This window comes from Triticum aestivum, chromosome 2B (genome assembly GCF_018294505.1).
Source record: "Triticum aestivum cultivar Chinese Spring chromosome 2B, IWGSC CS RefSeq v2.1, whole genome shotgun sequence".
Classification (NCBI taxonomy): Eukaryota; Viridiplantae; Streptophyta; class Magnoliopsida; order Poales; family Poaceae; genus Triticum; species Triticum aestivum.
The window spans coordinates 766,920,328-766,935,825 of NC_057798.1; positions in this window are offsets into that span (position 1 = coordinate 766,920,328).

The window sequence follows — 15,498 nt, forward strand, 5'->3', positions numbered from 1 at the left end:
TGGCGGCTGACAGGGGACAAGAACGGCGGCTCAACGCCGTTCTGCGCCGCCCATCGCTCCCTGGCTCTCCGCGTGGTCTCATGCACGCCAGCGCACCCCCGCTGCACCGTCGCCGTGGCCCGACAGCACTGGGCGCGCTCTCTGCCGCCAACGGACCCGCGCCGTCCCGTTCCGACCAAAGCCTGCCCTAAGCTTCTAATCCAAGTCCGGTTAGCGTCTAAACGGACCCAGTAAACTCCCACGACGGCGCTCGACTCCCTAATCACCCCCGACCGAGCACTGCGCCACCGTAACCATCGCCGGAAATCCCCGTTCACGGCCACCGCCTCGGACCGCCTATAAAAAGGGCCCCCGAGCTCACCCTCGTGCACGCCTCATCCCCACACCTGACCAACGCCACGCCAGGCCACTAGGGGGACCCCGAGGAGGTCTTCCCCCTCAACTCCGGCCGCCCCGATCCGCCTCGGCCTCCACCACGATTCGCTCCGATGAGGCCATCTCCGGCGCCCAAACCCCGTCAGTTACTCCCTCTAGCTACCAGAAGCCTAACCCCCTCCTCAATTTGATCACTGTAGCTCTCTCCGACGAAGTCCGCAACCACCTGAACTGCCGTCCGCTGGAGCAAAGCTCGCCGTCGACGTGGTGCTCGCCGACCGCCACCACCACCACCAACCGACGCGGAAGGGTGCCCTAAACACGGAGGCACCCTCCGATCTCTCTGCCTCGCCGTGGATCGCCGCCGGCGACCACCGCGGCTCTCGGGCACCGGCGAACTCTGCCGCCCCGTTTGAATATTTAAACCTGACGGGCGGGACCCGCCTGTCAGCCTCTCTATCCTGTCGGAGCGAAGCGTTTTCTGAAAACGTCTTCTGCCGAATGCGCTTTCCCTCTGGGCTGGCGTAGTCGCTACCGAAGCGCTTTCTGTTTTTATAAACTAGCCCCTAGAAAACTTCTGTTTCATTACAGATGAGTCCCTGGACAAAAGCCTTTATAACTTTTAAACAGAAAGGTATTTTTGGTTGATTCTTTTTCTGTTCTCTTTAAAATTTTGTCTAGTTTTTTATCAGATTTATTTGAAAAATATTTGGTATACTGGCTGTGCACTCCTTGGTATTTACGATAGCACATATATTTTCTTTATACCGTAGATACCGAAGGAGGTGACGGAGCCGCGAACTTCACCGAGCTAGGCTCCGACTACTCTGAACCAGGCAAGCATGTTTGAACTTTTGATATGATGAGTGTCTTGGCATGTTTTGCATTTAGTTAGTTTCATGGCATGTTGAGAAGCATATCGATGAATGTCATTTTTTTTGCGATAATGAGGTAAGTGAGTTCGATGATCCATAAGTGGATGGATGTGAGTATGAATGGCCATGTGTTGGCATGAGGATGGGTAAGATGGTAGTGTCGTAGCATGCCAGTCTTATGCCAGACTATGTGACTTCAGTGTCAAACCGTATCGGTCCAGTTCCTTTCATTTCCTTCCCTGTACTACCACATGTTTTCCGCAAGGAATATGGTTTAGTAAGTTGCAAACCGCTTTTCTGGTACACACCAAAAGGAGAGGCCGTGATGATGGTTCCATGGCCCTGGATTAAAGCCAGTCATCCGGTCAGGGGGCATGGGTGTTTCCGGTTGGGACCGAGAGGGGGGCACCCCTTAGAGCACGCGTATATAAATTTGATCCCATGCTATTCGAGATTGTGATCTCCCCGTCTCAAAAGTTTTTCTTGGACGATGTCTAGGGTGATTCCTAGCATCGAGAGGTAGGATGGGTGTGTACTGGTTAGCTGTGTTTTCTTCCGAAATACCGTAAACGGAACTAGTCCTTCGTGACTACGGAAATCCGTTGGCTGTGGGAATAATTTTGTACAAACTCTGCAGAGTCATATATCCCTCCAAATCATCTATTCCATGTCCAAATTCGTATTATCTTGTCTAACAATGACAGTTTTGATGACAGAGACTCCGGTGATTCGCATGAGTGCTAATTCCGGTTAAATGAATATTCCTGGGGATGGACTAACCCATTTATTCTCATGAATTAAATGTTTATTATGAGTATTATTTACTTGTGAATCAAAGCCCTTTCTGTGATGTCGCCCCGACGTCCGACTGTGGCATTTCTTTTAAAGCCCTTTCTGTGATGTCGCCCCGACGTCCGACTGTGGCATTTCTTTTAAAGCCCTTTCTTTGATGTCGCCCCGACGTCCGACTGTGGCATTTCTTTTAAAGCCCTTTCTGTGACGTCGCCCCGACGTCCGACTGAGGTATTTCTTTTAAGCCCTTTATGTGGTGTCGCTAAGACGCCCGACTGTGGCATCTTTTTTCTTATATTTATTTGTTCACCTTTCGAGGCGTCGATTCAGACACCCGATCGGTAATTATTTATGTTCTGTTAGGATTTCAGGCGGACTACCGCCATTTCCCTTTTACTTACCTTGTTATGATAATTTTGAATGTACATTGGTGAATTTATTCATGACGCATCCATGCATGCATTTGTTATATCTTACGTCCGAACTGTCTTGCGAGTACTTTCAAAGTACTCACTGGCTTGTTGATTTGGCCAGATGCTGACGAAGGCGATCTCTTGGATGAAGAGTTTGATAGCGAGTCCGACACTTAGAGGAGTCCCAGTCAGTCTCGTGCGACCCTGGATTTGGTCACTGTTTTATATCCGCTTCCGCTACCAAATAAATTCATCGAGCCTCACCTCGACGCTCGACGAGATGATAGACTTAGAGTCTTGTATTTCTCTCCCCGCTGTGTTTTTCCACCACCGCCCTATCCTCGAGTCAGTAGTATGTCTCCACACCACTGTGTCATGTCCGCCATTATGTATAATTATTGGCGTGCTTGTAATAATTTGGTTGAGCAACCGCAGTTCGACCCTGTAATATATTGTATGCTATTGGCTTATTGTATCAAGAAATTGTCTACCAGTGAGGAGGATTTCCCTCATACTGGACTCAAAAGACTGGTTTCTCAATAAATATTTTTATTGGAAAACCGGTCGTGACAGGTTCCCACTCATCATTAAGTTTTCTAGGTACAGAAACTTCCAAATTCAGTTTTTCATCATAAGATTGCAACAAGGCATCAACGATATGTTTGGTAAAAGCTTTATTTTGACTATAAGCATGAGGAGAATTAACAACGGATTGCAACAAGGAAATACAACTTTTTAAAGAGCAATTATCATAATCAAATTCCTTGAAATCCGAGATAGCAGGTTCAATATTAGAAGTTGAAGATTCTCCAATCTCTCTTTTTACCAAATTTAACATCACGATCTAAAGACTGAATTTTTGGGACGCCTTCTAGGCAAAGTGGATTCATCATCACTCCCATAATCATCAAAATTCATATTGCAAAACATAGATCTAATCGAAGACGCATCAATAACTTTAAGATCCACATCATTATTTTCATGTAGACTAGAAGAACACGCTTTTATGAAGCTTTCTTTTTTAGCACGCAATCTAGCGGTTCTTTCCTTGCACTCGTCAATGGAGATTCTCATTACTTTGAGAGACTTATTGATATCATGCTTGGGAGAAGAAGATCTATGTTTAAGAGAATTAAGATCAAGCGAAAGTCTATCAACGTTCCTAGCCAAATCATCAACGTTGAGCAATTTTTCTTCAAGCAAAGCATTAAAATTCTTTTGAGAAATCATAAATTCTTTCAAACTATTCTCAAAATCAGAGGGCATCTTATTAAAATTACCATAAGAATTATTGTAGGAATTTCCATAATTGTTAGAGGAATTACTAGGGAACGGTCTAGCATTAAAATTTCCTCTATAAGCATTGTTTCCAAAATTATTCCTACCAACAAAATTCACATCCATAGATTCATTATTATTCTCAATCCAGGAAGACAAAGGCATATCATTGGGATCAAGAGGAGTATTTTTAGTAGCAAACATCTTCATAAGTTCATCCATCTTTCCACTCAAAACATTGATTTCTTCTATAGCATGCACTTTTTTACTAGAAGATCTTTCGGTGTGCCATTGAGAATAATTAGCCATAATATTATCAAGCAATTTTGTAGCATCTCCTAACGTAATTTCCATAAACGTGCCTTCCGCGGCTGAATCTAAGAGATTTCTAGAAGCAAAGTTCAAACCGGCATAAAATTTTTGTATGATCATCCATAAATTCAAACCATGAGTAGGGCAATTGCGAAGTATCAATTTCATTCTTTCCCAAGATTGGGAAACATGCTCATGATCTAGTTGTTTAAAATTCATAATATAGTTCCTAAGAGTGATAATCTTAGCGGGAGGAAAATACTTAGAGATAAAAGCATCCTTGCACTTGTTCCAAGAATCAATACTATTTTTGGGCAAAGACGAAAACCAAATTTTAGCACGATCTCTAAGTGAAAACGGAAATAACTTCAATTTGACAATATTGTTATCCGTATCTTTCTTCTTTTGCATATCACACAAATCAACAAAAAAATTTAGATGAGTAGCGGCATCTTCACTAGGAAGGCTGGCGAATTGATCTTTCATAACAAGATTCAGCAAAGCAGCATCGATTTCACAAGACTCAACATCATTAAGAGGAGCAATCAGAGTACTAAGGAAATCATTATTATTGGTATTCGAGAAGTCACACAACTTGGTATTATCTTGTGCCATGGCAACAAGTAATCCAACACACAAGCAAACAGAAAAACGGCAAGCGAAAAGAGAGGAGGAGATTGGGAAGGAGAAGGCGAATAAAACGGCAAGGGTGAAGTGGGGGGAGAGGAAAACGACAGGAAAATAATGTAAATGCGAGGGAGATGGGTTTGTGATGGGTACTTGGTATGTATTGACTTGAGCGAAGACTTCCCCGGCAACGGCGCCAAAAATCCTTCTTGATACGTCTTGAGCTTGCGTTGGTTTTCCTCGAAGAGGAGAGGGTGATGCAGCAAAGTGTAGCGTAAGTATTTCCCTCAGTTTTGAGAACCAAGGTATCAATCCAGTAGGAGGCTCCTCAAAAGTGCCACGCACCTACACAAACAAACTGAGAACTCGCAACCAACGCAATAAATGGGTTGTCAATCCCTTCACGGTCGCTCGCGAAAGTGAGATCTGATAAAGAGATAATAATATTTTTTGGTATTTTGTAATATAGATACAGAAAAGTAAAGATGCAAATAAAAGTAGATTGAAAGCAAATATGATAAGAGATAGACCCGGGGGCCATAGGTTTCACTAGAGGCTTCTCTAGAGAGCATAAGTATTACGGTGGGTGAACAAATTACTGTCAAGCAATTGATAGAAGAGCGAATAATTATGACGTTATCTAGGCATGATCATGTATATAGGCATCACGTCCATAACAAGTAGACCGACTCCTGCATAAGTATTACGGTGGCTGAACAAATTACTGTCGAGCAATTGATAGAAAAGTGCATAGTTATGAGAACATCTAGGCATGATCATGTATATAGGCATCACGTCCGCGACAAGTAGATCGAAACGATTCTGCATCTACTACTATTACTCCACACATCGACCGCTATCCAGCATGCATCTAGTGTATTAAGTCCATAAGAACGGAGCAACGCATTAGGCAAGATGACATGATGTAGAGGGATAAACTCATGCAATATGATATAAACCCCATCTTGTTATCCTCGATGGCAACAATACAATACGTGTCTTGTAACCCTTTCTGTCACTGGGTAAGATCACCGCAAGCTTGAACCCAAAGCTAAACACTTCTCCCATGGCAAGAAAGATCAATCTAGTAGGCCAAACCAAACTGATAATTCGAAGAGACTTGTAAAGATAACTCAATCATACATAAAAGAATTCAGAGAAGATTGCAATATTATTCATAGATAAACTTGATCATAAACTCACAATTCATCGGATCTCGAAAAACACACCGCAAAAAGAGATTACATCGAATAGATCCCCACAAGAGAGGGGGAGAACATTGTATTGAGATCCAAAAAGAGAGAAGAAGCCATCTAGCTAATAACTATGGACCCGTAGGTCTGTGGTAAACTACTCACAACTCATCGGAGAGGCTATGGTGTTGATGTAGAAGCCCTCCATGGTCGATTCCCCCTCCGGCGGAGTGCCACCGAAGGCTCCAAGATGGAATCTCGTGGATATAGAAGGTTACGGCGGTGGAAATTGTGTTTCGTGGTGCTCCTGGATGTTTTCGGGGTCCGTGGATATATATAGGAGAAAGAAGTACGTCGGTGGATGCCCGAGGGGCCCACGAGATAGGGGGGCACGCCCCGGGGGGGGGGGCTCCTATCTCGTGGGGCCCTCGGAGATTTCTTGACTTGCACTCCAGGCTCTCCGGATCAGATTTGTTCCAAAAATAACGCTTCCGAAGGTTTCATTCCGTTTGGACTCCGTTTGATATTCTTTTTCTTCAAAATACTGAAATAGGCAAAAAAACAGCAATATGGGCTGGGCCTCCGGTTAGTAGGTTAGTCCCAAAAATGATATAAATGTGTAGAATAAAGCCCATAAACATCCAAAAGGGGTAATATAATAGCATGGAACAATAAAAAATTATAGATACGTTGGAGATGTATCAATGTTCCATGTACAAGTCCATGTTACCACTTGCTTGGATGTGCAGGCCTTGTGCTCCTTGCATCCCCCTATGCATTTTTGACACGGCGAATGTTTGATCAAATAAGAGGAATTGACCTTGATGTTGTACCGGAGGACAGATACTTACAAGGTTATACGGGTGTGCAGGATGTGTACCAGATCTCGTAGTGCCATCATGCTTCGCTAAAAAATGGATTTGCTTGTTTCAGATGATATCTCCAGAAGAAATAAGAGTCAAAGTTAGAGTTGCATAGGTGTGTAAGCTAAGAGAGCAGTGAAAGGATATACAAACATCGTCGGAATAGTGCATAAGGGAGTGATGTCTGGATACCTAGTTCGGGCCGGCGTTTGGGCATGCTCGCCTAGCTAGAGTGCGGGTCACTTCAGAGCCGTTGAGGGTGATGCGCTGGCATTGGCTGGCCATGCACGGATGCAGATCTTGAGTGGCAGCGGAGCGCTACGATGCGGTGGACGAGACCGTTGGTGAATCCCCAATGGCCCTGGGGGGCACAGGTGTGATGATGTGCTCGGTGAAGTAGCCCCGGTGAGCTGGGAGATGGCGTCGATGAAGCGCACCTGATGCGGTGGAACTCGGTGTCTGTGAGGCACGTCGGTTGCGGCGGCCGACGTTGTCGGTGGACCACCCGGTGCAGTGGACGAGGGCGTAGATGAGGTAGGTCCGGTGCGGTTGTGAAGCGCGATCGTTGTCTTCGTCGTCATCGTCCGGCACAAAGGTGGGGAACGGTGGGGAAAGAGACGAGACGAGGGGCGATTCGAGGGATGGCGGCGAATTAGGGATTTGAGCAATCTGGGCACGGAAGGAGACGGTGGAGAAGAGAGATTTTGCAGGGCTGGAATTGGGGCCGCCAGATATTTCAATCCGAAACGTGGAAGCGCAAACTTATATTGTTGTCGTCCTTTTTTTTGGGGAGGGGGGGTGGTTGGCTGGGTGCTATGTGTCCGTCCGACACACAGGACCACCCCGACAGGACTATGCTTTGGTGCTTTAAGGCACCTGCCTTTATGTCCATGACATGTGGGCCCAATAGGTGGCTGGCCCACATGTCAGTCACCCAAGGGCAGTTGCCTTTAAGGCACCGAAGCAGCGTCCACCCCGACACGACCCTGGTCTGCCTGGTGCGCATACATTGAGAATGCAAACGAATCTTCTTTCATTTGCAAACGAATCTGTATGTAGTACCATGCCCGTGTTTTCCTTGCAATAATTAGTCATTCAAACGAGATACTCCATCCGTTCACTTTTGTAAGTCGTTTCAGACAACATAAATGAACTGTTTTGCACATTGTCTGAAATGTCTTCAAGGTCTTATAAAAGTGAACAGAGGGAGTACTATAAATTAATTAATGAGGAGTTATTTGGAAAAAAATCGGTACCCACGCTAACATGGATTAGAGTGTGTCACATAATTAGTTATTTGAATTAGAGTGTGTGGCACGTAGTTAGTTTTTTGAACTAGAGTGTGTGTCACATAGGGATCTCCAATTCTAACGTGGATTTCGCATTTCACTGTATCCATGCTAATTTTTTAATACAAATTCATATGCATATGATGAACACCATCGTAGTGAGAAAACTTTTGGATGGATTCAAACATATGACCTACAAAATAGCACAACAAATTGAGTCAATGTCAACTTTTCGAAACTTAGTATGGCACGAATTCGAAATAATTACCCGTATGCCTGGTCCTCGGTTCAAATCTTACAATGTACACAGAATTGAAACATCGATATTATGTCTCGTACTATGTACATTCAAATGTTGTTTTTAGCCCCCCCCTGCACAAAGCTACATACTTCCTGTATCGGTCAATCTTCCTCTCCTAACCACCTTAGGAAGCTATCGGTTTCCAACACACATTCATTCTTTCTCTCCATGTTTCGATCTCTAAGTCTCTCAACTACACAACCCCTTTTTCCACTCTGTTACCAAATGTATTTACCTCACACACCCGCCATTGCGCCACAGGCCGAGCTCTCTCTCTCCCGCCCCCTCTCCCTCTCACCCTCTCGCGCTAAATACATGCATTGCCTATCTGTCCCCCCAACCTCTCGTGCGCACGCACGCACCACTACTTGGAAAAGGGCTACTAATGGTGCACCAGTTTTGCCTACTAATGGCGCACTGCTGGTGCGCCATTAGTATCACGCCAATAGTATTTTTTACTAATGGCGCACCACTGGTGCGCCATTAGTATGGAACAACATGCGCCATTAGTATGCCTACCAGGGGGGCATACATAACCATGTGCTTTGTCACACTAATGGCGCACTCTGTAGTGATGCGCCATTAGTATCCTTTGGCATACTAATGGTGCACCTTGAGGTGATGCGCCATTAGTATGAATATTAGGGTTTTTTTTTACTTTTCTGATTTTTGCACAGGTTACAAAATATATTATTGGACAGAATATAGACAGCAGCACACAACAACAACAGATTCATCCAATACAATAGAAGATTAGTCTCCCAATACAATTCATCATATTAGTCTCCGAATTCAAAAGACCGAACAAAGATAAAACATTACAAGTCTCAACACCGCAGTATCGAGTTTGTCTTCACATTACAAGTCGATATCGATCATCTAAACTACCATCACATAGAAGAGAGCTGCGGTCATCACGATGAGCATCATCGCGATCAAACTGGTCTTCATCCGGTTCCTCCAACGCTCCCTCCTCTCTCCCGCTAGATAGCAGGTGTATCTAGATTCGGCCTCCGCCCTAGTGGTGTACCCTTTGTAACTGTTACCATTGAAACGGTGAACCTGTCTCCGACACTCCTCCCAGTTGTCGTAGACTCCGGGAACCTTACCCTTGTACACGACATACGACGTCATCTCTATGAACAAGCCAAACAACAGACAATACATAAGCAATATGTAAGTATGCAACAAAAGGATCAGAAGAGAAAAGCAAGACATTAATAGCACGATTCATGGTCCTACTAATAAATAGCATCGATTACATCTAAGTTGAACGACTGTCCAAACCAAAGAGACATATGAATTCATTAAAGTTTAATTACAACATGAGCCAATCAATGTTTCAGAACTACACATCACTACTTTCGACTCGACTCATCGGACAGGAGCGTGGATGAAGCCGCTGTCTGTCGTGATGGTCATGAAATCGCGGTCGTTGTCCGCCTGCATTTGTAGCGTTCCGTCTATCTCGTTGTTGGACGGTTGATATCCGAGGAAGAATTGCCCCGAGGTATGAACGACATCTTGATGGATGATGTCCGCAAACTCCGACTAGATGGGAAAGAATTCTTGTCTAAGGTCCGCGTCCTGGATTGCCGACAAGCTCGTGGCCCAATCTTTGAGATTATTTGGTAGCCGAAGGTGATGATGGCCCCTTACGATCGCCCGCATGTGATGGAGGGTGTAGTAGGCATCCTTCTGACCGCCAGGCGGCTTCGTGACGCAGCAGAACTTCGTACTGTGGGAGAACATGTGCTTGTCCTACTTACGAACTGCCCTGGTGAAGGTGCCTCCAGATTTGGCGTAGCCGGGGAGAACATCATCAAGAACTTTCTTGATATTTGTGTAGTCTATCTTGGAGTTACGGTTCAGGTCGAAATACGTGGCCATGGAATATTTCGAGCTTAAGAGGATGAGTGTGCAATGTGTGTCACTGCACAGAACACGGAATGTTAGAAAAAAAAGAACGATCAAAATCTAAGAAATCATATGTTACGGGGCGGTTAAGGGATGACTTACTCGGGAAAGTAAGCCACAAGGAAGTTATCCTTATCTGGGTTTGCCAGAATGACGCCTTCGAGGTGTGAACTCGCGACTTGGCGGTCCCCAGCGCTGCTCAAGTGCTTGGCACGCATGTAGAAGGGGTCGACTATCACGATGTCCGGGGTCTTGTCTCTAATGATCCGCATCTCCATACTCAGCGAAAACAGCCGAATGAAGGTGTAGTGCAGCGGATGAAGGTTAAACATAGCAAAGATGTCATCAAACCACAGGACGATCGTACCCCCGATGTCGCCATCCACAAAGCCCTTGCCCTCTGGCACCTTGGCCACAAAAACCGGGTATGCCACATCATTCTCTCTGAGACGCCGCTTCTCCAAAGAAAGAACAATGTCGTGCAGACTCCGCATAGCACCGGTTGCAGCATTGAGCATATTTTTCGGTAGCATCGCCCTACCCGCCACATGCACCCTCCTCGAGATATCCTTAGGTGAAGGTGGCCCGTCCTGAGCACGGATCGAACTCGGTGCCGGCTGGCTCGCACCGGCGCCCTTGTTAGTCTTTCGTTTCCGTCCCTTCTTCTTGTTCTCCTGTAATGGGACCGAGTTCTGCTCACAGACCGCCTTCTTGAGTGTGTTGGGGCTGATAATATTTCGCACCTCAGCTATCTAAGGCTCGGTGAAGGCGGGAGCTAGAGGCATCTCCTAAGAACTGAATGCCAGAGAACACCTGTTGCAATTGGATTTCTCTGCCGTACCAGCTAGATCGCGGTCGTCTTGGTTGGGTTCTTGAGAAAGAGGCCCGCAGAACTCGTCAGCGTACCCATGTTCGGCAAAGTACTTATCGACGTTGTTAAATGTGCCGTCGTCGTTGTCGTCGTCATCCAGATCATGTGCCATATGCATGTCCGGATCCTGTGCCATAGGGATGTTTGGCATAGGGATGTCCGGCAGGTCCGGTAGCATTGCGGCGTTCTTGCCATGGCTTGGCGCCGGCATGACTGGCAGTCTTGTCTGTGGGGTGGTGTCCCCCGCCCCAAGCGAATCTGGATCTTCGGCCAAAGCAGGGGCCAGCTTATGCAGGTGCTGCCGGTCATCTCATCTTCTTCATCGGCCCCAGCGGGTCGAATCGGAGGTAACAGCTCGTCGCAGCCTGGCAGCACCCGAACCACTTCAACCCTATACACTGTGGGTGGCATCGGATTACCGTGGAACATGGGATTGCCCAGCTAAACGATTCTTCCCTTGGCGACATCGACCAACTCGCCGCCCATGAAGTGCAGAAGAGTGCAAGGAATGTCGGCGGAGCCCTACGAAAACATGTAGGGCGTCAGGGATGCCCAGTCAAAGGTAAGGAGATGAAGTCATCGGCCGAGAGGCTTAGTTACCGTGATGCCGTCAAGCTCGGCTAATGTCAAGGCACCGCCAACGGCGGGCGTGCAACTGACGGAGGGGCCGCTTGCTGGCGAGGTGCCAGCCGGCGTACACCCGGGTGCATTAAGCTCTACCGGCGCCGGAGACACGAATACCGCCTCCGCCGGAGACACCAATGGCGCCGCCTATGCACTGTGCGAGTTGCTGGCCGTGAAGCTAGGAACCGGGGGAAGCCCCTGTTGGCCGCCCGCAATCCACGCCGTAAGCCCATGAATCAACGTAGGCACCATGGCATTGAGCTTCGTTCCCAGTTGTTGTTCCACTTGCTCTTGGACAAGCTCCGGAATCCGCGCCACTTGTGCCTTGAGTGCTTCAGCCTCGCGCGACTGGCTTTTTGAGCTGGTCTTTTCCTCCTTTCGCCCACCAGCGGTATAGTATGACGACCATTTTGTGGACAAGCCTTTGCCGGCCACACGACCATCTGACGTCGGCTTACTGAGCTTATCCTTGTTTTGCATTATGTTCAACGCCCTATTTAAAGGGGTGTCGAAAGGGGAGCTCTGAGACAACCCCGCGCTACTGCTTTCAGTGTCCCGCGGAAGGAACGTGAACCATTTAGAAATATTGGGGGTTAATTAGAATGCAACCATATGGAGATAATTATGTGGGGGTGTATTCCTTACCAGAACAAGCTCGAGCGCCCTGATCTTCGGATTCATGGTAAGCTCCTTTGTTACCGGGTCCTCCTTGTACCGGGCCCTGAGAAAGTTCCTGGTCTGCTTGTCACGGTATATCTCGAAGCGGGGCGGTAGGCCTTGCTTAGCACGCTTCGCGTCCTCCTTGTCCCATATAGGATCCGCCACTCTATAACCACCGGGACCGAGTTGGTGGACCCTAAGTTCAACTTCCGCATTTCTTTCCCCCACTGACTTGATTCAGAGGTTGCGCTGCTCTCGCACTTGATCTTGAACTCCTTGTACTCATCTTCGCTCATCAAAGGATATTTCGCCTTGATCTTGTCATAACTACCACCTTTGTCAATCATTGCCTTCACCGTGCTTCTCCAACTAGACAGGGCCGTGCTCTCCTCGTGAGGGCGGTACTGTTCACTTTATTCCCTGAGAGGCGTGTGTTTGCAAACTCAACGGGGAACTTGTATCATTCGTGCAGCTTCGTGAAGAGGAGGCTGCGCAAATTCCCGTGGTCCTTATGCCTTAGGTTCTCGGTGTTGATCGAGACGGTGCTCCGGAGAATGCACCCGAGCTGAACCGAGTACCCCTTGACTACTTGTTTGGGCGCCGTCGGATTCCCGTCGGAGTCCACTTCAGTAAATTCCTCCCTGACGGTGCCGAGCACGCTCGGGCGCCGGTCCTTCCGTTGCCTCTTCGGTTGGCTGCCATCTGTGTGTGCGCCGCCATCATTAGTGGTGGTATCCTCGGTGGCGCCATCAGTGGTGTCATCCCCGACGCCACTAGGTGTTGTGTAGTCAGGATCGGTGTCTTCTGCGGCGTCCTCATAGCGGTGATGTTCTTTCTCCAACTCCTGGGACAGCTCCCAGAATTGCTTGCCGCCCGAACCGCCGGCCTCATCGTTGTGGGCCATGTTTCACTCTAAATAGGAAAAAAGTTTGGTCAAAAAGTTGGTTATTGTCAAGGAACATGATCTCATCATTTAGGGTTTGTCGACACTGAGGCATCCTAAAAGCTAAGCTTTTACCATTTAGGATTTGGCAACGCCGAGGCACCCTAAAAGCCTAAGCGTACATCATTTAGGTTCTCATCGACACCAAGGCATCCGGGGCAGCCAAGTTAAGTTTTCGTCATTTAGGGTTTATCGATGCCGAGGCACCCTAGGTTGGGCCTAATCACTTGGCACTAATCACTTGGCTCTATTGCCACCTGCTATGTTGGGTTTATCATCTAGGGTTTATCGATGCTAAGGAGAATTCTAAGTTGGGCCTAATCACTTGGCTCTATTGCCACCTATGGTTTAATGCAGCAAGAATGGCGGGGCAGTTGATCCTACTTAACTAAGTACTAAGATACCCCGGCCCATGCATTAGTCGCAAGTACCCCATATGTCCTATTTTTAGCAAAGTCATGCTAAAATTCACGGAAAATTTCAGCATGACCTTTGCTGAAAATAGGACATATGGAGTACCCGAATTTGCCATAATGGAAGTTAATCGACATTTCGGCAAACTCAAGGGCCTCTCGGGGTACCTGCAATATCATCACGACACAATGGTCGGAGACAAAACCCAGCAAACTAGCAGGATGATCATCATCTTTGCAAGTCATTACACAACCCAGCAAGACAAAATTTGCTAATTGTAACACACAACCAAACTCATAACAGTCCATAACCACACATAGAACCAGATAATGCCCATTCTACTTGAGCTATTAACAACATCACAGAGCTAAAAAGTAAATACATGCACACAAGGACTTCTGTTACTGGAATGAGAAATTACTGACAGCCTTGTCGCGTGTAACAAATTATGTTGCAACCTATGATCACTTGTTCAGGCTATAGACTAAAGAATAAACACAAAGAGCAGGATGGCTTGTCACACGCGTTCAACATCAACAAGAAACATCAACAAAGGGAATACACAGCCGCATGCCTCACTGTGAGCAGCCGGAGAACATATCAGAAATTAGCAGATAAATCTCAGTTTCGAACGGCACTATTCTCACTGCTTCTTTTAATACTACCAAGAAAGCAACTGTGCATACAGGAACAACGAGGACATAGGTTGCCCAGCCTACAATAGCAACTGAAAATCACAGGCTAGCACTCATACCAAGTTTAGCTAGTAAAATTGTCAACCTAGACGTGCATATCATTGGATTCTCAAGAGGATGTAGTTTCTAAACATATATTTTTCATCACATATAATATAATACATATTTAGCTAGTTAAATTGTCAACCTAGAACTACGTGCATGCCTTATAAGCTGAGATGAAGGGGGTAGACTTCCTAACAATGTGATGCTAAACACCCATTTGTAGAGCAGTGACAACAATTAGAATGCTATTACCACTTACTAGGGATAAATCTACTTTGGTAACCTCAAAATATTCTACTTTGGTAACCATTACATAAAAGAGACAACAATTATGACTAGAATGCAAAAAATCAAAACAAGCATGTTGCAATCAATAGGTAAATCATTTCACCATAACAATGTAAAAACAAAAGTAACAACAGGATGATTGCAAAATTACTTTGTGATCCTGATTCAGAAAATACTTTAAATACCAGGTTTGGCATGGAAACATGACAGGCGTAATGTTGCAAATGCTTAGCCAAACTATTCTGGACTCTCCACTCTACACATTTATGTTCAGATAAGAGCAACGTGACTAGAATTTAATGCACTCCAGATAATGCATATATTATTACAAGCAAGGATAGGCATAGCATTGGCAACCATCATGGATAAAGCTTTATTTTAAACAACTATGAGCATGAACATACACAACACATGGACACCAGTTACCAGCACCAGATCTTTAATCCAGTGTTTTCAGGGGCCGAGGGGAGCACGGGGCCAGGGGCCAGGGCGCGGCCAGGGCGTGGCCAGGGGACGAGGGGGGGGAGGGGAACCGGTGTAGCTCACCGAGAGGAAGACGATGGCGAGCTCATGCGCGGCCGGGGTTGACGAGGTGACGTGGATCGACGGTGAGGCCGCGGTGGCCGAAGGTGGAAGAAGGCGCAGACGCCGTAGACGATGGAGGCGTCGGTGTCGTAGAGGCACCGGAGACCTTGCCCTGCGAGACAGAGAAGGGGTCGTTAG